This window comes from Protopterus annectens, chromosome 4.part0 (assembly GCF_019279795.1).
Source record: "Protopterus annectens isolate FY-2018-M chromosome 4.part0, PAN1.0, whole genome shotgun sequence".
Classification (NCBI taxonomy): Eukaryota; Metazoa; Chordata; order Ceratodontiformes; family Protopteridae; genus Protopterus; species Protopterus annectens.
In genome coordinates this window covers 1,541,703,767-1,541,728,042 of record NC_056733.1, presented here as the reverse complement: position 1 = coordinate 1,541,728,042, position 24,276 = coordinate 1,541,703,767, and positions in this window count along the sequence as shown.

The following is a 24,276-nucleotide window of genomic DNA, read 5'->3' as shown; positions in this document are numbered from 1 at the left end:
TCGATTGGAGCCTCCCCCTTGCAATCATTCCAATGTCCCATTCCTTGGTTATTTTGCCCCATTTACCATAAACACTGTAATGTGCATACTGTTTTACTTCTGCAATGATTTGGATTTCATTTGAAAGTTTTACTTTGCATTTTTACAGCACAAACCACAATAGATATCTGCTAAACAAAGCAATGCAGTCTCACAATTAAAACAGACTTCGCATTAAAACTTCTCTGCCCTTGAAACTCATATGCATCGAAACAGCATTGAAACCCACATTCATAGAAAATACATTTTGCCAGTGGCAGATGAAGATTAACTTTGCGGTGTTTTCAAATCATAGGCCCCTATTGGGCTGTTTTCAAATCATAGGCCCCTTGAACACGAAACATACACATGCTCTTTGATACACCTTCCCGATTGTATTAAATTGTATTCCTTGTACAATACAGTACAGTTGTTAGAGGGCATTTTAAATTTATTGTTTTGAACATTTTTCCAGTAAACAATGAAACAAAATGCATGCACCAATGACAAAACTACCCAGTTCAGAACATTTCCATCGTAAAAGTCTACTCAACCTTCTACAGTCTACCAGTATCAGTAAATATGCACAATCTCTGAAGTAGTAAACGTCATCTAAATAATTCCACATTAAAGAAATCTGTAACAATGAAGAGGTCTTTATATGTCATTGTTTATTCATCTACAAATAAAGTGCCTGTTGCCCTTGAGGAATAAATTACCTATGTTGCATGCATTAAAAAAATGATAAGCTAGTAATATCGCAATAGGGACTGTATGGCAAACTGATAACAGGTTCATAGTTACTACTCTAGGTATCTTCACCAAAAAGGACTGCAGCATCCACCCCCTTAACAACACAGTACAGTATCAGCAATGCATCTATGTACTGTGGGAGTAGAACCCACAGCCTTCTGCATCAAAAGCAAGTACACTACCTGTTGTGCTGTTAACAATGCAAGCAGACTCAGAATAAGCAGCACTAAAGTTTTGTTTCCCTGCAGCTCTCAGCTCCTTGTAAAATCTACTCGACACGCAGTTGTATCTCTGAACTTTGCAGCACAAGAAATCTGGAAAAAGCCAAAATTTATTGGGGGGGGGGCAAAAGCCCAAAAACCAGGGACACATTTTAAACATTGCTTGTATAATGTTGGAAAGTTGCTAGAATAAAATGCTGTGTTACCACCATACATTTCACTGCCATGTCTTTAACCCAGGGGACCCTGTGCAAAACAGTCAAAGAAAAGTACGGTTTTGTACCTACCATAAATGTAGATGTTCGAGTGCAAACACTGCTGCAGTCATTACACTTGGGTTATCCTGCCGTCAGGTGGTTCCCTAGTCAGCCTGAGTTCCAAAGTCTTGGTCCGGCATCGGTTGCTATTGCCTCCTCCCTGACGTCAGTGCAACAGGGATATATAAGATGCAACTGATGCCATTTTCTTCAATTTTTCTTGCCCCAGATGTCAGGTGCCCCCAAATAGGCAATTCAAATTGCTAGCAAAGTATACATAAGAAAAGCAAACAACAATTTTCAGTTACCAGCAAATACTCCCCATAAGTAGTAAAGGGTAGAAGACATAGGTATGTACCAGCAAGTAAGAGGGGAAGGAGGGAGGGGAACCTGGACTGCAGCAGTGTTTACACTCGAACATCTACATTTATGGTAGGTACAAAACTGCACTGTGTTCATCATGTTACACTGCTGCAGTCATTACACTTGGGTAGAATCCCAAAGCTGAGGTAGGGTGGCTGGTTCTATAAGGCATTAGGGGTGGCTATAAGGCCCTGCAGCACAGCAGTGGTGAAGCCAGCTCTGGATTTGGAGTATAAAGGCAAATGGTAATGCTTGGTGAAGGTATGCACAGAACTCCATGTTGCTGCTTCCAAAATATCCTTGGTAGGTACTCCTCTGAGGTAGGCAGTTGAAGTGGCTGTTGCCCTGGTGGACTAAGATCTAATGCTGCTAGGTACAGGTTTCCCATGGTGTGTATAGCAGAAATGTGTACAATGTCCTATCCATTTAGAAATAGTCTGTTTTGAAATGGCTTTTCCCTGTGCTCCTGCAGCATATGCTACCAATAATTGCTCAGATTTTCTGAAAGCTTTGGTTTTGTCCATGTAGAAGCATAACTGCCTGTGAATGTCCAAAGAATGCAGTAGTCTCTCCCCTTTATTCTGTGGTTTTGGATAAAAAGTTGGCAAGTGAATTGTTTGGTTTAGAGCCACACTTGATACCACCTTTGGCGTAAACGTAGGGTTAGTTCTTCAAGACACCCTGTCCTGGTGGAAAATGAGGAAAGGTTCCACTGCCATTAGTGCCTGTAATTCTGAAACTCTCCATGCAGATGTTATTGCCAGTAGCAGAGCAGTTTTCCAAGAGATATATTTTAATTCTGCTGTGTGTTAGCTGGCTCAAAAGGAGGTAAAGTTAATTTTTCCAAAACAAAGTTGAGATCCCAAGTTGGAGTAGGTGCTCTACGGGGCAGTTTTATGTTTTTAGCCCCTCTGAGGTACTGTTTGAGAAAGGATTAGAGAAAATCTGTGGATCCGTGTTGTAATGAGCAGAAATGGCAGAAGCATGGAATTTGATAGATGAAAAGGATAGGCCCTTGTCCAGCATCTCAGTTAAATATTGTAGAATCTGAGGAATGTTTGGGACAAGAGGGTCAAGGCTGTGAGCCTGGTTCCAGGCACAGAATCTCTTCCATTTATCCGAATAGGCTTTCCTGGTACTAGGCCTTCTGGCCTCCAGAATGACATCCATAACAGCTTTGGAGAGAGGCATTGCTTGCTTGACTAAGGAACTTTCCATGCAACTAGGTTTAAGGTCTTTAGCTGGCTGTGAAATATCTGATTGTTGTGCTGAGTCAGCAAATGAGGGATTTGAGGCAAAATCCAGGGTGGTTCTTGTGTTAAGTTCTTTAAGATTGGGTACCAGTGCTGGCATGGCCAGTCTGGTGCAATCAGGATCATCTTTGGCTCTTCTTGCCTGGCTTTTATGACTACCTTTGGAAGGAGAGGTAGAGGTGGGAAAGTGTATACTTGCAGGTTTTTCCAGTTGAATGAGAGGGCATCCACTTTCCATGCTTGTGGACGGTAATTCCTTGTGCAGAATTTCTGTAGCTGGCAGTTCATTGGGGATGCAAACAGATCTATGGCTTCACCATTTTTGTGTTATCATTCTGAATATTTGTGGATTCAATTCCCATTCGTGGGGATCCATGATGTTTCTGCTTAACTTGTCTGCCAGTGTGTTTTTCTCACCTGGCAGGAATTGTGCTTGCAGATGAACTTGGTAGTCTAGAGCTGTGTTCCACAAGGTCGTGGCTTGTCTGCAGAGAGGGTAAGAGTGTGTGCTCCCTTGCTTATTTATGTACCACATAACTGTGGTGTTGTTTGTCTTTAGTAATATTTGGCATGGATGCAGCAGGTCCTTGAAAGCTATAAGGGCATTTTGTACAGCTAGCATCTCTTTTTGATTGATGTGAAGATGCCTTTGTTCTGCGGGCCACTCACCCTGAATACATTTTCCTGCCATGTGTGCTCCCCAGGCATAATCCGATGCATCTGTTGTCAGTGTCTGCCTGGCTGTGGGTTGAATAAAAGGCTGTCCCTTGTTGAGGTGACAAGTTTGAGCCCACCATCAAAACTCCTATTGAAGGCAAGGAATTAGTGGTATAACTGTTTCTAAACTTTGACAGTGTTGACACCATACACTCTTTAGGTACCATTGTATTTTCCTCATATGCAGTCTGGCATATGGAATTAGTAGTATGCAAGATGCCATGTAACCCAAGGCCTGCAGAATTTTTCTTGCAGGGAGTTGAGTCTTTGTTGCCATCAATTGAAAGTATTGAGTCAGTTGTCCTTGCTTGTCTGTCATGAGATAAGCCATCTGGGCTGTTGTGTTCAAGCTGGCACCCAGGAATATTATCTCTTGTGAGAGCACTAGTTTTGATTTCTTTTTGTTTACTGTGTACCCTAGGCAACTTAATAACTTTTCTACAAACGCCAGATGCTGTATAAGAATGTCCTTGCTCTCTGCTTGAATCAGGCAGTCGTCCAGGTACAGGTAAATTTGAATTCCTTTCTGTCTGCAAAATGCAATTACTGGTGCCAGGCACTTTGTGAAGACCCTGGGCACAGTAGATAAGCCAAAGGGCAGTGCAGAGAATTGATAGTACATTGAACCAGCTATGAATCTGAGGTATCTTCTGCAGTTTTGTCTGATAGGGACATGCAGGTATGCCTCCTTGAGGTCCAAGGTCACGAGCCAAGTTTTCTTGCCCAGCATGGGAAGAAGCTGCTGTAGTGTCAACATTTTGAATTTCGGAACATCCAGGTAAGTGTTTAGAGAAGAAAGATCCAGAATGGGCCTCCAGGCTTTGTCCTTTCTGGAAACCAGAAAGAGCCTTGAGTAAAATCCTTGTCCTTGCTCCTGTGGTGATATCTTTTGAATAGCTCTCATGTCCATGAGTGCTGTAATTTGTTTTTGTGCCTCTGCCCATTGATTTGGTGGCAGATTTGGCATTCCTCTTAACCTTGGCAGAGTGTGAAAGTGGAACCTGTAACCTTGAGATACAATGTTGAGAACCCATTTGTCTTTGGTGATCCAATGCCAATTGTAATAGAAAAGTGCCAGTTTTCCTCCTAAGGGGGCTGCCAAGGGAGAGTTGTTTGGCAGTTGTAGTGGGAAGTCATTGAGGCTGTTTTTTGTATGGTTGGGGCCTGTCTTCCCCTTCTTTCTGGCCTGGTGCACCTCATTGTCAAGGCCTGTAAGGACCCTGTGGTTGACTTCTACCTCTTGGACATCTGTATCTGCCCCTTTGAGGTCTGTCTGTAACTGGAAAGGACCAATTCTTTTTGGCCAATTTCTGCTAAATCGAGGAGGCTGAACCTGTAAGAAATCCTTCACCGTTTGCATAGATTTTGCCTTATCCTCCATCTTCTTTAATACCTCTTCTGGCTTAACTCCAAATAACACATCCCGCTGCAAAGGTGCATCCAATAATTTTGCTTTAACATGATCTGGTAAGGTATGTTCTTTTAACCAAGCATGGCTTCTAATGACTGAGTCTGTAACTGCTGCTCTACAGGAGGCCTCTAAAGAATCAAAACCACATTGCAAAGTATGTTTTCCCACTTGCTCAGCTGCATGCAATAAATCCTGCATTTCTTTAAAATTAGGAGGATCTGAATCTGGAAGCATTTTTTGTTTCAACTGAGACATCAAAAATTGCTGATATTTTAGCATGTGAAACTGGCAATTTAATGCTCTCATTGCTAAAGTTGCAGACGTGTATACTTTCTTTCCCCATCTGTCTAATGCTCTGGAATCTCTGTCAGAGGGAACTGGGTTTTTTGCTGATGAGGCCTTAATTCCTTTGGGTCCCTGAGAAATAGTTTCAGGGTCAGCAACAGAACTTTTGTACAGAAATGTGTGTGAGTCAGGGACTCTGTAATATCTATCAGGTTTAACTGGGGCTGGAGGTAAGGAGTCAGGATTTAAGCTGGACTCAGTTTACACATCATCCACAATATCTAACACTGGTGGAATAGCCAGAGGTCTGTGTTGAGTTTTCTTAGATTCTGAGTAATCCTGGCCTTCCCAATGGAAATGCTCCCTCATGGTATGTAAGGTTTCCTCAAAGGAGTAGTCCTCAGGCAGAGAAGCTGATGGAATTGATTCCTCAGCATCAGAATCCTCATAAGGGGGTAAAGAATATCCTAGGTTTGAGGATGAATCTGAGGAAATGGACACCTGGTCGGAGGATTCATAGTCTGCATCTTGTCTGGGCCTTTTATCAGGTGGGGGGTGGGAACCCTAATCAGGATGATTAGGTCTTCGGCCATTTTGAGCATTTGTTTCTTAGGCATGGATGCTTGTCCTGGAGAATGCCGAATTTGTTTCTTTGTTTTTAAGGGAGGCCTAGACTTAGCAGAGGGTTTAATGCTTAACTGAGTAGGTCTGAAAACACCCTCTGAAGCTGAGGATTGCTCAGTTACTTCTGTTCCCTCTGAAGGGTTAGTTTCGGTAGGCTGAAAAACTTGAGCATCTGAAGGCCCAGCCAGCTCCACGTGGGAGTCGGAGGCGGCCTGTGGTTCTGCAGATGCGGTCGTAAGGGGTTGTGAAGGTGCCTTGCTGAATACTGGAGAACCAGCGACCGGCCTAGAAGAGGCCTCATCGTCAGTTTTGGGCCTCGGATGCCTGTCCTTGTCTTTGCGCTTTTTATGTATTCCGGTCATCGGAAGATCCGACGGCATGGTGTAATTGAATTTTCTGCCAAAATAATGTTGGGCAAAATCAAACCGACGTTTAATAGTGCGCTTGTTAAACCTAGCACAAAACCGACAACCAGTGACGTCGTGGTCTGGGCCTAGGCATGGGATACTATAGGAATGGAAATCCTTATGAGGTATTTGCTTCCCACAAGAAATACAATTATTAACTTTTACTGACATTGGTCTCAGGCAAGAAAAAGTTTCCCCAACAGGGTACTTAGCTTTGTAGAAGACTTCGGTTCTAGATTTGGAATGAAAATCTCAGGAGTCGGCCGACCGGCACTTGCGAACTGCTTTTGTTTCGGGCACCGTGCAAGAAAGACTGAAGAAAATGGCGTTGGCTGCATCTTATATACCCCTGTCGCACTGACGTCAGGGAGGAGGTGACAGCAACTGACGCCAGACCAAGACTTTGGAACTCAGGCCGACTGGGGAACCGCCTGACGGCAGGATAACCCAAGTGTAATGACTGCAGCAGTGTAACATGATGAACATCATACCAATAAGCCAAATCAGCTGTTTTTTGAAAGAGAGGAAGACAAACTTAAATGGCTACCATGTAGTGAATTTAGTTCTCACCATAGCTGTCAACCTCTTGGCACAAAACACCTGAACAAAGCCAATAATGGGGGAATACAGTCCCCAAACATATTCAGTGAATTCAGTTCTCACCATAGCTCTCAACCTCTTAGCAAAAAGCATGTGGACAAAGCCAGTAATGGGGGGGATACAGCCCCCAAACATTCAGTGAATTCAGTTCTCACCATAGATAGCTCTCAGCCTTAGCACAAAATACCTGGATGAAGCCAATAATGGGGGAATACAGTCCAAAAAATAGGGACAAACTTCAAATATCCATGTTATAAACTTAGACAACTGCTAGAATAAACGGTTTTGTGTTACCATGTACTTTCTGAAGAATATGAAGTCTGAAATTCAAATGCCTGTTATTTTTAAACATTTAACCAGGAAACTAGTCTGACGTGGAACAAAAGACAATTTTCAGCAGAGCAGGGAGAAACTCCAGACACATCTTTGTGAGATGGGAGGACAGGCAGACTCCACACAGAAGGCACCCCAGCCAAGAATCAAACCAGAGAACCTGTAGCTATCAGGCAGCAATGCTAACAGTGCACCACTGCACTACAGACTTTGCAAGGAAAAATGTAGATACACAAACCACAGATTTTATGAGGAACAGAACAAATATGAGGCAAAAATCTGCAAATGTTTTTAGAAATGGTGGTGGATAGGGAATTCAGGTCCTTGCCACCTGCATCCAAGGTACAGGGTTCAAGCCTGAGTATCTCTACCCATGACCATTTGGTCTCTCCAGCCACCATTGAGCATCACACACACACACACACACACACACACACACACACACACACACACACACACACACACTCCAGCATTATAATTTATGAACAAAGCCTGTGCAGCAGTGAAATCCCTGAGAGCTCAGTCCTCCATTGGCTCTGCCTGCAGCTGAAGCAGCTCCTCTGTGCAGTCGTCACCGCACAGATTCCTGGGTATCTCACATCACAGATTGCTGGGTATCTCTTTGTCTGTATCTGGACTGCTGATAAAGGCAGTCTGAGTTCCTCAATGTGCCCGCGCATGCGCAGAGGAGTCGGGACCCATGATTTTTTTTTCATTTTTGTTTTCTTGTTTCACAGATTTTTCTTTTGTTTTTTCTAGGTGGGAGGGCTGCAGTCCGGCAGTCCTATAGCACGAGGTGCCCCTGACATATATATATATATATATATATATATATATATATATATATATATATATATATATATACCCATATATGTATGTAGGTATGTATATGTGTATATATCTATATAGATATATGGATATATATATATATATCTATATATATATATATATATATATATATATATATATATATATATACACACACACATATATGTTTACCATATGTCCAGAACATGGAGTGGAGTCATACCTCAGCACCAATATTCTTAACCTCTTAGTGCAAGGGTATGTCATGTATGTATTACAGGTATATATGTAGACTGTTACTACTGTAACAGGGGTTGTCTTAACAGACATGTTGTGTGTGGGAGGTCACATCCGCTATTGACAGGTACGCCATCAGTTACTGACAGACATCCTAAGGTCATTATAGTACAGTACCACTGATATCACAGTAATGATCCTGTGGACTACAGCAGAGATATGACCAATATATCTGGACAGTCTGGCACACTCTGGTCAGTCCAGCGGTATACACATATCCCCTTAGTGTAAGACATGTGGACCAAGCCTGACAATGTGGATGTTAACAGCCATGTACATGGGTATATCAATTAAAAACTGGACTACATATGCCCACACAGTTTATGCATTCACACACTCCTGTCTCTCCTGACACATAATAATTAGTGGTGCAGAGGTCATATGGCCACATACTACCCACTAGTTAGTGACATACATCTGTACAGCATCCCACTGCTTTATCAGAATACACAACAGATATGGTGGCTCGGCAGCTGTACATCTTGCAAATATCTGGACATAATATCACAATGGGTAATTACACTAAGCTGCTAGGCATGTAACAAAGCACTGTGCAAACTTCAGGCAGACTGCCACAACACTGGCCTACATTTCCTATGGGGGAATACACATGTATCTGCAAATATAGCAGGTTCTACAGGCATGTCACAGCACAGAGTAACAGACACCTGTGTGAAATTGCATACCCACAACCAGTGTGAACACAGCCACAGCCACATATGGTAAGCAAGCTTAATATTACACTATATAGACTGTCTGATCAACACCTTCCTCATATGTGGCACTCACACATTAACCCTACATATACTGGGCCACAACACAGTGCGGTCCAATGTCTGTCTGTGGTAAGGGACACGTGTTTGTTTGGCCCTACAAACATGTGAGCTGATAGGGTACCATATGCTGGAGCAACATGTAACATCAGATAGAAGAGGACCAAGAGCAATGACATATACCACAGTCTGTACACAGGCCAAGGTACGTATTCGCAATACACATACTGTTGACAATCACCATAAGTACACAGACCCCAATACTGTACACACAACCACAGAATGCCCAGGTTATGTCCTCAAATATAACCTCTACTGTACATAACATGTCTAGCAGTCTGATATCTGACTGGCTTGTTATCAGGTATGATGTCAATAAATAATGGTGTACAGAATATATACATCTCTTACTGCATGACATATGTACAAAGTTGACAGACATGTGGCTGGAGGCATGATCACTGGGCCAATATTGGCATGTTGCTGTGATACCCTCATACATTTACTGTTGTAACAGGGTTTGTTGTTACATATGTCCAATGAGGAATATGAAGTCAGTAACTCTGATGGCTGTCATCATGTACTGACTGCAATCCTCAGACTATGCTTCTGCAGTTCTAAGATAGGTGATCTGTGAGTAACACAAGAAACATATGACTCCAAACACTGGCCAGTCAGCAGATAACCTTACAGTGGGATTTTCCTCAAACACATAACACTGTCATGACAGGTATTAAATTATGCACACCAGCCATATCCACACAAACCCTGTTAAACCAACATTACTCCAAATGCAGAAGAGCAACACTTACATTCTGTAGTCATGTCTGGAACATCCCCCTCCTGTTTGTTGGCCTGTCTCCACAGTGCTTGTTGGTAGAGGTATATCCCACTACCATCTGTGATGTTGTTTGTCAAACACCAACATGAAGTCCTGCTCACAGTGAATGAAAAGGGCCAACACCCACATGTCGTTCCTAGTTATAGGAGTGTTTTTTCATGAAATTGGCTATGGGAATGTTACCACAGCTGTTCCACATTCAATCAGCTAGTGGAGGACTGCACTTCATGCAGAGACCATCAGCTGATCATGAGCATCACTTACAAAACACAAGCTGTTGCCTAAGCAAAGCAGGTGCACTTCTCCAAATCCACCAGAGAGTGAGTGAGAGAGACAGCCAGAGACAAAGTAAGACAGGGAGGGGGTGGGAGAGTCAAACCTAAGCATGTATGGGTCACACACTCATCAGTACGGAGTTTCAAACCCTTGCCTGACTATGTATGGCTATCTCATGTCTATGCAGTTTTTGCATGCACCACAGAACTTACCTATTTAGGAGCTGTCCAAAGGAATATTCGATGGTGAGTGACATCTGCAATAGTGATAATGGAGGGATAAGGTAGTTGTAGTATACATGCCTGTCCACATGAACAGGTGTCAAGGTCGAAACAGCCACACTCTCAGGGACTCACACACATTATCACAGTTGGCAGGTTCAGGATTAGACTTCCTAATGAGCTAGTTTGCCACAATACAGTAATATGCAGGAATCACATGCACCAGAGAGGTTATCAGGATGATATATGGGCAAAGGGTATGTCAAGGTATCTGATATCAGAAGGCATGCTTCAGTAGGCCAATGGGAGGTGTAGTGAGTGGGAATGGCATCTAAATCATTATTCTCCACACACATACACACACACACAGGTTTGTCAGTACTGACATGCATGGGTGCATTGCTTCACAGGTCTGTAGTGGTTGAATGTGCCAGAAGGCTGTACAAGGCTAGGTAAAGGGTATACCTTGGCATCAGGTCACATGACAATGGTCTGCAGTGTGGCTCAGAGGTGTAGTGTCTGGATTGGTCCACACAGATGGGTATTGTATTCACCATCCAGTCATCTGGGTTACTATTGTCGGTGGCCAGTGCTGTGCAATGCTTTCCATGTAGTTCTATATTCTATGATATGGATGGTGTCTGGGATGTGCACATATCCCACATACATGTTCTGTGACATGTGGAAGTGTACCTGGGGTGTCTGAGGCATGTTGTGTAGACAGATTCTTATCATCAGATGTGCCATTCCTGACCTCGTGTGGTCAGAACTAGCAATGGACATCAGTTTGACCCTGCACCTACATTGACAGCATGATATAGGTATTCCCTGGTGTCAGTGACATCTGTCCATACAGGGCATGTGTATAAGGCATGGTATGTTCTGTGTGGGTTAAATTTGCTGGCTCTACATTTGTTGCAGGCACCAATGGGAAACATAGTGAAGGAAGACTGTATGCAATGATTTGCCTATTGTAGGGATGGGACAGGGTGCCATGTCCTCTGTATTCCACTGCAATCAAACCATGGTTACTATCTGTGGGCAATATACAGGGAACTACCAACATAGTGGTTGTTGCCTAGCTGAGTGTGTTTGTGTATGAGACATGGGTGGAGAGTGTTCTCTGGGTAATACAAGGGTTGCCTATATTGTTCACCAAGCCATGATGTCACATGTAGGGGTATGGATTGTTTACCCCAGCCTCTCTGCTGTTTGACATCTGTTATCCTTGTAAGGTGGACATTGTGACATATAATAGGCCCACCATATAAGAAATTTGCAAAACCCACTCCACAATGAGTCCTGTTGTTACACACTCACAGCTACCTCCATACAGGATACATAGGACAAACACACACACATCAAGTTTCACAGTTGCCATATCTGGGATTAGAACTTTTGTATAACAAGTACTTCACACTACAGCATTATGCAGTTATAGCACATGCCACGAAGATTAATGGGCTACGTTTTCCCCAAAGGTGTATGTCAAAGTGAATGACATCAGCAGGCTTGTCAAAGTAGGGCAATGGAAGTTGTAGTGGCTGTGAATGGCCTCAAAAGCTTTGACCCCTACACAGATAAACAAACAAACTTTTACACTTGCCATGTCTGGGATTAGAGCTCCTACCTTACTAGTACATCACACAACAGCATTACACTGTTATAGTATGCGCCATGGAGCTTATTGGGCTAGTCTTTCCCCAAAGGTGTATTTCAAAGTGAATGACATCAGCAGTCTTGCCAAAGTAAGGCAATGGAAGTGGTAGTGACTGTGAATGGCCTCAGAAGCAATGATCCCTACACAGGCAAATAAACACACAAAGCTTTACACTCGCCATGTCTGGGATAAGACCTTTGACCTAACTAGTACATCACACTATAGCATTACGCAGTTATAGCATGTGCCACAGCACTTACTGGGCTAGTTCTTCCCCAAAGGTGTATTTCAAAGTGAATGACATCAGCAACCTTGCCAAGGTTGGGCAATGGAAAGTGTATTTCATAGGTTCATAGGTTGGTACTAGGCTATCGGCCCTATGGCCTTATACATTCCTACATATGACAATTCTCTGGCTATGTCTTCCCACAATATTTACTTCCCTGGACCCCTGTTTAGCAGGCCAGCTGACATGATCAATAGGGTCAATTTTCTATCTCCCAACCAATCGTCCAGGTTCCTTTTGAAGAGGGCCAAAGAAGCACTCTGCTTGACATGTATGGGCAGTCTATTCCAGAGTCTGGGGAGTCACTGGGTCAGGAACACATCCCTCCAGCATGTATTGTTCATTGTGATGACAAGATTTGGATCCCTGGAGCATGTGGCTGTGAGGGTTTGAAATTCTTTAAGTGTAGCATGTCCAACAGCTGTGGGTTTGACATCTCATGGTATGTTAAGCAGAGATCGCCTCTGAGAACACAAATGTGACAGAGTATAGCTGTATGATTTTCAGACAGTCAGCATAGGGCATCTGGTTTAGGCCTGTAATTCTTTTAGTGAAGTATGTCTGCAGCCTTTCTAGTTGGTGCAGATGTCTTGTGAGGTAACTACATAAGAGGCTGTTGTAGTCTGTACTGGGTCTACTGAGAGATGACTACAGTGGGACAATAGCCTCCTTTTTCCTGGATGTAAAGTCCTTAGTGGTGAGGTGCACAACATAGGTGGATTTCCTGACTGTTGTGGCGATGTGGTTATCAAAGTTGAGACCACTGTCCACCTGTGTCCCTAAGTCTGTTATCACACTTTCCTATGTGGTACTTCATAGGTACGTGTCCCTTCCTAATTGGATAACTATAAATTTCTTGTCTTTGATCTTGAGGCCATGGCTCAGGCAACAAGCATGTATTTCTGTAAGTCTCTTCTGTAGAATATACACATCATGTGGGGATTCAGTACTGGCTCCCAGTGTGCAGTCATGTGCAACCTTTGTTTTCCAGAGTTCCTCACTGTTGGACTGTACTTCAGAGCTGTAGATGCCAAACAAGGGTGGTGCCAGGACTGTGCCCTAAGGTACATCAACTGTCACTTGGCTGAGGCTGGGGTTGGTGTCAACTACATTTACAGTGTGGGATCTGAAAGGTACAGAAGTTGGCAGCCCATCAGGTGACATAGGGATTAATGGCCAGCTTGATACATTTATCTATGATTCCAGCCTGGGGGATGGAGTTGAAGGCCTTGGCAAGGTCTGGATAGGCTGTGTGAACCACCTTGAGGTGATATGATCGGCCCTTCACAAACCCAACCTGGTTGGAGTCCAGAGTTTGCAATTTGCCAATGTCTTTGTTTTAATTTCCATGATAATGTATTCTTTGGCCTTGCATATCAGGCATGTCATACTGCTGAGGCTGTAGTTCCCAGGATCCAAGGTGGATCCCCCCTTGTGGACTGGGATAACTGCAGCTGAGCACCACACAGTGGGCACAAAGCCTGAGGTGTGGCAATGATTAGACATAGCATGTATGTGAGGTGCCAGTTCATTTTGTAGCTCATGTAGTACACAGCCCAGGATGTTGAGTGGTCCCGTGGCTGTTGTTGTCTTAGCTCTGGAGAGTGTAGTTTTTACCTATGTGGCCATTATTATCAGAATCTGGCAATCTTTCCATGTTGAGATGGGCCCTTTGGGGGGTGGGAGGGGGGTGCAGTTGGCATTGAATTGATCTGCCAGGATACTGGCAATATCCTTGGGAGCAGTATATACCATCCTGTTGTAGCTCAGAGCAGATCTGAGCATTGCCATTTAGATTTCTGATATAGCTATGGAACGGCTTGCAGTTGTCTTTGGCATCTTTGGTTATATTATGTTCGTAACTAGTTTTGGTGGATGTTATGAGGGATCTCTGCTTCTTACTGTGGCTGGTAAGGTAGTATTTTGCTTCCTGGAAATTCCCCTGTTTCTGCAACAGTTTCCTCCTTTTGTTGTACAGTATATTTATGGCAGGGGGCCACCACATTGGTTTCCTTTTCTTGGTGGGGAGCGTCTTGGCTCTATATTAGATGGCACAATTCATGCATGAGTGAATGTGCTCATACAGTGCCTTCATGCAGGATTCAGCAGTCATCTTTTCAGTTCCCATCTGCATGGGTGTCACGATGTTAGTCACGTCTGACATGTGACATTGGCTTTGGAGATGTGCGTTACGGAAGTTTCCTTACTGGGATGTGGGGAAGGGATAATGATGTTAAGGGTGATTAGCTCATGGGCAGACTTGACCACCGGTGGGGTGACCATAGGTGTGCAGCATTGATTTCCCATATTGGTAATGACCAGGTCTAGGATATTTGAGCCCCTGGTGGGACTATGGGTTACTTGATCTAAGGCATTTATGACTTCCAAGAACCGTTGGGCACATGTGTTGGTACACAAGTATTTTTCCCAGTTAATGGCAGGGTAGTGTAAGTCACCCCGTATTAGGGTGTTTGCTTGTATCATAATATATCCCAGTATGTTTCAAAAGCTGTAGTGGGAATCATGGGGCATGGTGGGGATCTGTAGCAAGCTATACAATTTGCATTGCAGTCTGACCTAGTGTTAGTTGCACCGGGGGTATTTCAGACACAGTCTGTTGGGCAAGTACCCTGGTGGTGTGAATATCCTTGGTGAATATGGACACTCCTCCACCTTTATTGTTTTGGTCCTGGTTTGGTGGCCAACAGGTGTGGTGAGACCTGTATCTGGTATTGCAGGGGTGCTCTCTGGAGCCTTGGATCAGGTCTTCGTTACTGCACAGATATTGATGTTCTCCATTTTTAAGTGTGCCTAGTGACTGTGAATGGCCACAAAAACATTGATTCCTACACACACACAGAGTTTCACAGTTGCCATGTCTGGGGATAGAACTCCTACCTAACTAGTACATCACACTACAGGATTACACAGTTATAGCATGCACCATGGACATTACTGGGCTCCACCTTCCCCAAAGGTGTATTTCAAAGTGAATGACATCAGCAGCCCTGCCAAAGTAGGGCATTTGAAATTGTAGTGATTGTGAATGGCCTCAAAAGCATTGATCTGTTTAAAAACTTTCATTTTTTGGCTTGCTGCTGTGATAAACATTTCTGTAGTGTTTACTGTCTAAAAGAGTGTAGGCTACTAGCTTTAGTATTGTCCCAGCTCAAATGTGTTGTCTTTGGGCCTGTTTGTTTTTGCAATGATTGTTCTGAGCACATGACCAGGCCATCTTGAATTAGCAAAAGCCTTTCTTTACCTTTGTGGCAGGATTATGTTGATTGGCTGCTGGCTAGTGGGGGTTGGGTGGTCTAGGGCTTAGAGCAAGCACTCATTGGTTCTTTTGTGCTTTTTTGAAAAAAGTTGTCTAAGGTTGTATCTTCTGGTATTTAAGCCCTACCTTTGAGAGGATTTCTGTCTATACACACTGAGCTGAGTGGAGGAGGGGCATTGACTACAACTCTGATCTGAGATATATAACAATAAGTATAATTTTTATGGGTTATTTACACTGGTTATTGCTTCTAGCGATTTATATATAGCACTTTGTACTGCCTGGTGCATACTTTTTACAGTATTTTATTGCTATTAACTAATCTGCATGGTTAAACTAAAATTGTCTGCCTCACAGTGCCTGAGAAATAAGTGTTTTACTGTCACACTGTTTGTAAAGCTTTATAGCTAGTTTCACTGTATTTCACTGTGCTCCTTTATCTGTTTAAAAACTTTCATTTTGTGGCTCACTGCTGTGATAAACATTCTGTAGTGTTTACTGACTAACAGAGTGTAGGCTACTTGCTTTAGTATTGTTCCCCACTCTCCCTCCCTGTTGGTGTCTTGCTGTTATACTTGGTGGCTTTGTAGTTGCCCGCCCCTACTGTAAATTTGATTTGGACACTCCTCCCAGTCTAGTGTCATTAGCTCATTCTACCTAATACAGAGAGAACATCTGAGAAGGCCAACCCACTTAGTTTCTTTCCTTCTGTTCCTCCTTTCTCCCTTTCTTACAAAAAAAAATTGCCTGAATCTTCTTGTGTTCTGACTGTGCTTCTCAAACATTTTGGAAATATAGAGTATATTTTAGTGCATTTATTAAAACTGTACTTGTCTTAATATTGCTACAACTCAAGTGCTCTAGGTTGCACTGCATATGAATTGTTTTAGTGTGTTTTAGCTGCTTTTCTGTATATATGAACTTTTCTGTATATGTAGACTAGCTATTTATTCTACTGTATTACTTCCTCTTAAATCATTTTTCAATTGTGAACTTGCCTTGCTTCATTCAAAAAAGATTTAAATTGCTAATTTTGTAGAGTTTTAATTGCATTAACTGTTTAGGGCTACACACTCAAGTGTGTTAACCATTTCTGTGTTTATTTAATGTATTATTGCATTGTTTAGCCTGTTTTAACCAAAAAAAAAAATGCTATCTTGTTTGCTATTTTCCCACCTTTCTAGCTAGTTTCAGGACTTTGTTTTCTGTGTTCAGAGCTATCCAGACCTTGCTGTGGTCGAGGGAAGTCCTACTGCTTACCAGTGGGAGTGGTGAGCATTGTACTGTCTATCTAACACTAGAGGAGTGGTTTCCAGCTCTGAAAGTGTAATTTTATTAGCCATTTTGGGCTGATTTCTATCCCTTTCAACTTTCTGGCTTAAAAACGCGTGTGTTTTATACATTTTTCACATTGGGCAGTATTTGCAGGGCTACTGTTAAACTATTTCAGGTGCCAGAAAGTCTGCTCTTCAGATTTTCCCTTAGGACTAGCTGGTTTCTCAGTAGTAGCACTAAAATCTGAACCCTTGTGACTAGCACTTGCTCCAGAACCTGTTGGAAAACACTAGGAAGCCTTAAACTGATACAAACACTCAACTCTCCTTGTTAATAAGGATAAATTAATTGTAGGCACTAAACAACCTATAATTGCAAAGGTAAGGGAAAACAGCTCTTGTACTTTACAAAAAAAGGCACCTAAACAGGCATGTCCGAGGGTCAGCTTCTGGAGATTTCTCCTGTCCACCTGGTGAATCTGGGCTTACTGGGGCAATGCAGCAACTGCCTCATGTACACAGACAACCTTCTCCTCCTACCACCCAACTCTACAACCTGTGAGAGATGCACTTACATAGCCAAACTGGAAGCAAAGCTCTCTCCAGCCAAGATTGTGCTAGACAGTCAAGAGGAGAAGGGTAACACCTGCACTACACCTCAAGCAACACATAGCCCTTCACAACCCACATCATCAACACCCACACATAGCAACACTAAACCCACATATGCAGAGGCCCTTATCATTAACCTGCCCAAGCAACAAGGACCGCCGAAGCTGAAAGGCAAACAAACATCAGTCACAACCAAAGTGACACATAGCTCACAACACTAGTGTGCCACCCCAAAACAGCCCCTAAGGCAAGACAACGTACCCAACACTTTAGTCATAGGTGACTCTATAGTCAGGCACACTGATGTCCCACTCAGCAAGCTAAGCAAGGAGAAAATTACAGTCAGCTGCCTGTCGGGTGCCAGGATCTGCCACATAATGCATGCACCCAAGTCACTCTACAACAAGTACAAATACGACTCTGTCATTGTCCATGTGGGAGTGAATAATTTGAGATGTACCTCCCTGGACTACATGAAAAGAGACATGGAAGAGCTCTTGGATCATGTGGCCCAGGCAGGTATGACCCTAGCCCTGAGTAGCATCCTGCCTTCGCCCAGAATGATACCACAGTATAAGGACAAAATGAATGACTTCAACAATTGGCTAAGCTTCTGGTGTCATTCAAAGGGGATCCAGTATCTGTCTTCCTGGGATGACATGATCAACAGACCATGATGCTTTGGCAGAAATGGTCTGCACCTGTCACCCCTGGGATTCAGGTTACTGGCTAAAGCTCTTGCCACCCCTATAGTGCCTTTTTTTAGGCAAGGTTCAAAGGACAAAACAACCACCATAACAGATACAAGCATGCAAAATCTGAAGATAATGCTACTCAATGCTAGAAGTCTAAACCTCAAAATGCATTCTCTCGAGGCACTCCTAAAAATGGAGAACATCGATATCTGTGCAGTAACTGAGATCTGGTTCAAGACTCCAGAGAGAACCCCTGCAGTACCAGGCTACAACTCTTGCCACACATTTTGGCCACCAAACCAAGAACAAAACACTAAAGGTGGAGGAGTGTCCATATTCATCAAGGATATTAACACCTCCAGGCTAGTTTCCCAACACAATGCATCTGAAATTCTCCAGTTGCAACTAACACTAGGTAAGACTGCAATCCAAATTTTAGCTTGCTACAGATCACCCACCATGCCCCAAGATTCTCACTACACCTTTCTAAACATACTGGAAAATATTAAGATACAACCAAACATCCTAATACTGGGTGATTTCAACTACCCTGCCATTAACTGGGAAAATTACTCAGGTACCAACACCTTTTCCCAACAGTTCTTGGAATTCATAAATTCCAATGCACTGCATCAACTAATCCATTGTCCCACCAGGGGCTCCAATATCCAATACCAACATGGGAAATAGATGCTCCACACCAGTGGTCACCCCCTCAGGTCTGACCATAAGCAAATCACACTTGCCATCCACATCCCACCTCCAAACCCCAGTAAGGAAACCTCCATAAAAAAAAACTTCTCCAAAGCCAACTTCATGCTACTTAAGTCAGAAGTGACAAACGTCATGGCACCCATGCAGACGGGAGCTGAAAGCTTGACTGCTGAATCCTACACTACGGCACTGTATGAGCACATCCACTCTTGCATGAATCATGCCATCCCAAATAAAACCAAGATGCTCTCCTCCAAAAAAAGGAAGCCAATCTGGTGGTCCCCTGTCATAAAACAACTATACAACAGAAGGAAGAAACTGTTACAGAAAAGAGGAAAATCCAGGATGCAAAAAACTCCCTTACCAGCCTCAGTAAGAAGCTGATATCCCTCATAAAATCCTCCAGAACTAGTTATGAAAATAAAATTGCCAAAGATTCCAAAGACAACCACAAGGCATTCTATAGTTATGTCAAGAATCGAAATGGCAATGCTCAGATCTTCTCTGAGCTAAAACAGGGCTAAAACAGAATGGCATTAAATATACTGACCCAAGGATATTGCCAATATCCTGGCTGACTGATTTAGTGCCAACTTCTCCCCCTCTCACCCCCTAAAGGGCCCACCTCAATACCAAAAAATTGCCAAATTCCAGTAATCATGGCCACACAGGTAGAAACTGCACTCTCCAAAGCTAAGAATATAGCATCCATGGGACCAGATGACATCCCAGGCTGTGTATTACATGAACTACAAAATGAACTGGCACCTCACCTAAGTGCCATGTTTAATTATATAACGTGTGAAGCAAGAAACAGTGACAAGCCAATAAGGAGAATGAAACCAGCAAATAAAAGTCCAAAACACAATACTACCACTGTTCCAAGGTGTGTAGATTGGCCAACTTGTAACAACTCCTTTATTAAACCAAAGCGTTATCCGTGTATTTAACTTCATCAGAATACAAAGCACAGTCTCTAAAACATTCTTAAATACATAAAACTCCACCCTATTAATTGCTTAATTGATATCATCTAATTCCTAAAATGAATAATGTGTTGTATTGATTAATTAACTTATTGCTAAAAAAACATTAAAAAATACCTAATATAAAGCTTACACTGTATTGTGTGTTGAGAAATATGTGTAAACTAAGGCGTCGGGCACACAATTTATTTCTTACAGAAATATTTCAGTATAAATACATTTAATGCAACACATGACAGACTCAAGTAATACAATAATGTAAATATAAAAGATGTGTATGTGAACATGTAAATATATATAAAATGCATATGTATGTATGTAAAAAAGTCAATATATAATGTAATAAATAAGGCATCTATAAATAAATTCAATATGTATGTTGCATGTAAAATATATATAAAGATATTATCATTCCATATTAATGAAAACAATAGCAACAATTCATTATATACAGTATTGTTAAATAATTAACTATGTACATTATGTAACTATATAACCCCAATTAATTTTCCCCTTATTTCCCATGTACTCTATTAATTTTTAATAACGGTGTAATGGTATGATATTCATTTAATCCAGGTATATTATATGAGTCCAAAAGAATCTGCCATTTGAGTTCTTTAACATCCAGGTCATATTGTGTGGTCCTACCCTGTTCATCAAACATAACTTGATTAATTACACAAAATTTAAAATTATGTCCGGCATTACTAATAATGTGTCTAGCCAAGGCATTAGTTGTTTTAGAATGTTGAATATCTAACAAATGTTCTTTTATTCTATCCCTAAAATGCCTGCTAGTTTTCCCAACATAGAATGCCCTACATTTTTGACATAAAGCAAGATAAACAACATTGGATATGTAACAATTAAAATGTCCATTGATATTAATGTTGCAAGCATTTACAACCATATTGTTGCCTGTACAATGAATGTGTGTACATACAGAGCACCTACTGCATCTAAAGTTATATTTTGGTCTTGTATTATATCTGTTTCTATTGTTATTATTTTGTTCAAACATATCCTTAAATGACAAACTTTTTCTATATACAAATTTGATTTGTCCTTGAAACAAGTTACCCCAAATATTATCCCTAACCAAAATGTTCCAGTTCCTTTTAATTATAGTTTCAATAATTTCAAAAGTATCATTAAATGTTGTTATATATAAAGGAATATTACTATACATGGGTTCAATGCAAGTGTCACTTGTTTTACATCTTTGTATTGAGAATCCACACTCAAGTATTGCTTGATATGTCCCATTTTTTCTTTTTTTCCTGTACCTCCTGAAAAATATTTTGACAAAGTTGTTCAGGATAGCCCCTATTGGAAAATAATTGTGACATATACTTCAATTCCTCAATAAATTCCTGATCGTCACTCACCATCCTGGCTGCCCTGACCATCTGCCCCTTAACAATGGCTTTTTTCTGATGGTCAGGGTGCCAACTATTAAAATGTAGATATGAGTTCGAGAATGTTGATTTTCTGTAATTGTTGCTATTGTTTTCATTAATATGGAATGATAATATCTTTATATATATTTTACATGTAACATACATATTGAATTTATTTATAGATGCCTTATTTATTACGTTATATATTGACTTTTTTACATACATACATATGCATTTTATATATATTTACATGTTCACATACACATCTTTTATATTTACATTATTGTATTACTTGAGTCTGTCATGGGTTGCATTAAATTTATTTATACTGAAATATTTCTGTAAGAAATAAATTGTGTGCCCGACGCCTTAGTTTACACATATTTCTCAACACACAATATAGTGTAAGCTTTATATTAGGTATTTTTTAATGTTTTTTAGCAATAAGCTAATTAATCAATACAACACATTATTCATTTTAGGAATTAGATGATATCAATTAAGCAATTAATAGGGTGGAGTTTTATGTATTTAAGAATGTTTTAGAGACTGTGCTTTGTATTCTGATGAAGTTTGTTGATACGGACGAAACCTAGGTAAATACATGGATAACGCTTTGGTTTAATATAGGAGTTGTTACAAGTTGGCGGCGTGCTTTTTGTGAGCAATCTACACACCTTGGAACAGTGGTAGTATTGTGTTTTGGACTTGCATTTGCTGGTTTCATTCTCCTTATTGGCTTGTCACTGTTTCTTGCTTCACACATTATACCAGTTGGCGAGTGGTTTGGTTCCATGTTTAGTTATAGCCTCACCTAAGGCTTCATGCCCACTGAGTGGTGCACAGCTACAGTTATCCCACTCCACAAGGGGGGATCCACCTTGGATCCCAGAAACTACTGTCCCATCAGTCTGACGAGCCTGATCTGCAAGGGCATGGAACACATTATCATGGAACTTATAAACAAAGACATTGACATCCTTTAAACACTGGACCCCCACCCAGTTTGGGTTTGTGAAGAGACAATCTTATCTCCTAAACCTGATTGACTTCTTCAAATCAGTCTCCAGAGCTGTGGATGAGGGTAAGGTGGTCCACACAGCCTATCTGGACCTCTCCAAGGCCTTCAACACCACCCCCCACTCTGGAATCATAGATAAACTTACTATGCTGGGCATAAATCCCTACATCACTCAATGGGTTGCCATTTGGCTTACTGACAGCACCCAGACTGTAAAAGTAGCCGACTCCAAATCCAGCTCCAGACAAGTGACAAGTGGAGTACTTCAGGGTTCAGTCCTGGGACCACTCTTATTTGGCATCTACTTCTCTGGAGTACAGACCAACACTAAGGCACTCTGGCTAACAAAGTTCGCAGATGACTGCAAACTGGAAGCCATTACTGAATCCCCAAATGATGTGGATATTCTACAAAACGGCCTTACAGAAACAGATACCTGGTGCCAGAGCCATGGGCTCAAGCTTAATGCCAAGAAAAGTACAGTTATCCTCTTTGGGAAAAAACATGTACCCATGAATTACCACATAGGTGGCAGTACACTAAACACCAAAAGTATGATGAGAGACATAGGGACACAGGTCGACAGTGGTCTCACCTTCGATAACCACATCACCACAACAGTCAGGAAATCCTTCTATGTGGCACACCTCATCACTAAGGGATTTTCATCCAGAAAAAAGGAGGTCATTGTCCCACTGAACTCATCCCTCATTAGACCCATTATAGAGTACAACACCCCAATTGATATGTACCTCACAAGACATCTGCAACAGCTGGAAAGGCCGCAGAAATACCTCACTAAAAGAATCACAGACCTAAAGCAGATGCCCTATGACTGTCTAAAAAAACTTCAGCTATACCCTGTGGCATATCGTCTACTCAGAGGCAATCTCTGCTTAGCATACTAGGCCATGTCAAACCCTGAGCTGTTGGACATGCTCCACTTAAAGAAATCCAAATCCCTCTGAGCCACACGCTCCAGGGATCTAAATCTTTTCATCACAATGAACAAAACATGCTAGAGGGATAGGTTCCTGACCCAGAGACTCCCACTACTCTGGAATAGTCTGCTCATACATGTCAAGCAGAGTGCCTCCTTGGCCCTTTTCAAAAGGAACCTTGATGATTGAATGGGAGATAGGAAATTCACACTGGGGATCACATAAGTTGCCCTGCTAGACATGGGTTCAGGGAAGTAAATATTGTCGGAAGAAATATCCAGGGAATTGTTTGGCTAGGCTGGTATAGGCCCTAAGGCCAATAGCCTAGTACCAACTTATGAACCTATTGATCCCTGTACAGACATACAAACACACACACAAACTTTTACACTTGTCATGTCTGGGAATAGAACTCCTACCTAACTAGTATATCACACTATAGCATTAAACAGTTGTAGCACGTGCCACAGAGCTTACTGGGCTATTCCTTCCCCAAAGGTGAATTTCAAAGTGAATGACATCAGCAGGCTTGCCAAAGTAGTTCAATGGAAGTTGTAGTGACTGTGAATGGCCTCAAAAGCAATGGCCTCAAAAGCATTGATCTCTACACAGATAAACACACAAAGTCCTATAGTTGCCATGTCTGGGAATAGAACTCCTACCTAATTAGTATATCACACTACAGCATTACACAGTTATAAGATGTGCCATGAAGATCATTGGGCTACTCTTTCCCCAAAGGTTTATTTCAAAGTGAATGACATCAGCAGCCCTGCCAAAGTAGGGCATTTGAAATTGCAGTGAGCGTGAATGGCCTCAAAAGCATTGACTCCTACATAGACAAACAAACACACAAACATTTACACTTGCCATGTCTGGGAATAGAACTCCTACCTAACTAGTATATCAAACTACAGCATTACACCGTTATACATGTACAATGGAGCTTA